At 31.0% G+C, this 3559-nt stretch overlaps 1 pseudogene; it reads left to right on the top strand.

Annotated features, from left to right (window-relative positions):
* Positions 1–1800: 1800 nt before the first annotated feature.
* LOC121131440 (large ribosomal subunit protein uL24m-like) lies at positions 1801–2831 on the top strand (annotated as a pseudogene).
* The last annotated feature ends 728 nt before the right edge of the window (positions 2832–3559 follow it).

The raw sequence follows: 3559 nt of genomic DNA, 5'->3' as shown, positions 1-3559 counted from the left end.
TTCTGTAATCCCTGACGCACGAAAAGAGGATATAATTGGGGTATTTTAATAACATATATCGCCTTTCTAGAGTTCTTCACATGTAATATAGCATTAAATTTTACGAATATTTTGGGCCATGTCTCAAACAGTTGACGTAACTCTACTTATAGGACTCTGGGTTTGGCTAATCATTTAATCAATATCATTAACTCAGCTGATGTAAAAACAATGAGAAGGGTTAACGTTGAATAGTCCGGATTGGTTCTACAATCCAATAACATCCTTACCCATTCCATTTTTATAGCTGCTCTTCTAGCGAGCTGTATATTCAAAAAGACGTCTGCCACATATTGTCAATTTGCCAAGCTAACCTCAAGAATATCTTGTCACCTTAATATTTTTCTTCTCTCTATAGAATTGCCCTCCTGTTCTATATTGAACGCATTTGGAATAAGATGATTACAAATTTACTTTTTTAAACGAATGCTAAAAATTAATTTCTTAGATCCATCTATAATTTTTTATTAACTTCTGGAATCTACCGAGGTTTTGTTAGTTATAAGTTTTAACTACTTATATATTTTCCGTTTAAATCAAATTATACAATCTTTAAAATAGAGCTAGAATAAAAAGTTGCTAATTCATACTTCATCCCAATTAAAAAATAAGATCACTCTAAAAATTCCCAATTGAACAAATGTTCTTGCAGATGCATATTTTTATAAATAAAACATGGAATAATTTTTCTATAACATAACTATGATATTTCTTATCACTATAGATGAGAATAAGTCTAAAGACAATTGTCAGTTTTCAGCCTAAAAATAGAAATATTTCGAGTTCAGAAGAAGATACAGAATCAATAAAAACATTTTTATAACTATAAAAGGACCAAATTACTATAATATTGAATATTTCTGAAACCTGACGACCCAGATAAAAATTGATTTAAGGTTTGTATTCTGCCCTCAAAGATAAATTATATTCTTGGCTTAATTTAATTCATTAAAATTTTGACCCTATAATTGTTCCCCTTATGTTATATTTAGCAGTTTGTTACGGGCTAATTGATTGAAGTAACACTAATCAATTGAAGGGTCTAAATTATGGCTCATATTCATGAACATCCTACAAGTTTGAACATAAATCCTATAATAGACCAAAGTATGTCTATAAACTATTTGATCGTGAATATTTATAAGATAAATACATATATACACTGGGAATTGTTAAATAACTTGATTTTTACTCAAGCAAAATTTTCTGTTGATGCACTAAATACATATGTTGTGCACGAGTTGCAACTTGTATAAGCAAGTCTTAAATATATGATATAATTACAACATAATTACCAAGTATTCATCGATACTATCATTTAATTTTGATCTATTAAAATAATATGGTTATTAATTGTGTATTTATGAATAATATAACTGTAGGCATTAGAAATTTAAAATGTGCCATAGAATGCTTATACTTTAGTCATTTTTATCAAAATAGTCGAAAATCAGACTTTAAATACTTTGAGCCTTCATGGAATATTCATTCAGTGCATTATTCTTCGCTTAAGTACTGTAAATCCTTCATTTAAAATTATTCAACTAATTTTTGGTTGTACGCTGTACAATTTGCAATTTGTACAAGTTACAACTTGAACCGAAACACAACATGTACAGAACCTGATCCAACAACAGTAAATAGGTTTAGTGAACGAAAAGCGACAAGGTTCTGTGATTTACAAAGCTTTTAATGTTCCGTTAACATAAGAAAATGAATAAATATTTATTTATGCTTTACTATAAATAAACAAAATTTCATACCGTCAGCTAAAACATGAGGTTGACAACTCCATGGGCCGTTCGTCAGTACTGGAAAGTGAATTCCCAAATTGGCAAATACACAAAAGCATATGCAAATCTACCTGAAAGATCTTTGGTCCGCCGCTCAACTCGTCTCGGAGATATCTCGGATCTGAACGATGAAACACAAATGCCTTATATCAAAACGGCTGATGTCAATGTTCACACCATGGATCGACCATGGAGTGACACCTATTGGATGAAACATAAGCGACAAGGGATATATTTGTGGAACCTATTCTGGAGGGAAGACTGGATGTGGTTTCGTGGAGATCGTGTTGAGGTCATCAAGGAAGGCAACAGACTTTGGAAAGCAAGGTATTATTTCAATAATATAATCTTTAACTATTAAATCAATTATAATTGATAATCTCTTCTAGGATATATCAACTATGTCATTCAAGAACGGAATTGGGTATGCGTTGAGGGTATGAACCTCAAACATCAAATTGTGGCCCGAACAAGGGATTTCCCTGGAATTCTTATCTCTACAGAAAACTACTCTCCTCTATTAACAGAAGATATTAAACATCGATCCAGCAGCAAGAAAAAGCTGCTAGTCTGCTGGATGAGATGGGGGGCTACGGAAGAGGAAGCGAAAGAGTACGTGTTGCAATTGATTCAGATTCGAAATCCCTATTCAAGTGCTGCATCAGAGACTATAGATTATAAACACCTTCTGGATATGCCAGAATGGCTAAAGAGATACTCCTGATTTTGCAGAAGAGATATCATTTGAACCTAAATTAGCAACCTTCGATATGGACATAATGGAGAGTATGGGCATTAAAGAGGAGAGAATCCCTAAAAGAACATATTGGTATTAGGTTCTGAGATAATTTTTTGTAAAATATTGAAGTTTTTATTAATGATTTTTTCTGTATCCTGTGTTGAATGTAACTATATAATTAGTAGCTAACTGATGACTACGTTTTGAAGTTTCTTTTAGTATAGTGATGTATCAATTAATATACGAAGAATATGAATTAATTGAGATAATTTGTTTAAATATTATTGAAACCTTATGAAGAAATCAGACCTATTTCATTCATTTGGATGAGAATAAGAATATCTGATTAAATCTGTACTTTATTAACATAATCATAGATGCAATATATAATTCCGTGCTAATTCAATTAATAATCAATGTAATTTAAATAATAAATTTATTGGTTTAGAGGAGATAAAGGACAGTTCTTGCTTCTGGCTCAGTAATGTAGAAACTATATTGGATTTTGAAGATTGATTCCCCTAATCGAAATAGGGGCTTAGAAATAATTTGTTCTAAATTTGATCTCACTAGATTCGAGCGGAAAAATAATCAGAATCATCACAAATCACTATCGTAACATCCTTTGGTTAGAATGATCTAGAATATTGTCGTATTATTTTCGTCATAAATAAAGTTGGGATAAACCCCTTTGAATCCGAACACAATATCTGTTCATCCACTTCTTGGGTGGAATATAATAGATTTTGCAATCATTTGACTTTTGACGATTCAATGAGTTCTGATACTAGCTGGTGAAGGACCAGCGCAAATCACACAGCATATTGTAATTATATTCAAAATGAATATATTTATTCATAATAATTAAATATTTATATTCATAACTGAATCGGGACTAAATTTATTCTTACACTAATGTAGTATATTATTCTACTAAGGGACTTTCAGAGTTAGGAAGACTTATTTGTCACTAAAGTCATCACTGATA

This window comes from Lepeophtheirus salmonis, unplaced genomic scaffold (genome assembly GCF_016086655.4).
Source record: "Lepeophtheirus salmonis unplaced genomic scaffold, UVic_Lsal_1.4 unplaced_contig_6313_pilon, whole genome shotgun sequence".
NCBI lineage: Eukaryota > Metazoa > Arthropoda > Copepoda > Siphonostomatoida > Caligidae > Lepeophtheirus > Lepeophtheirus salmonis.
This window is presented reverse-complemented; position numbering and strand designations above follow the sequence as displayed.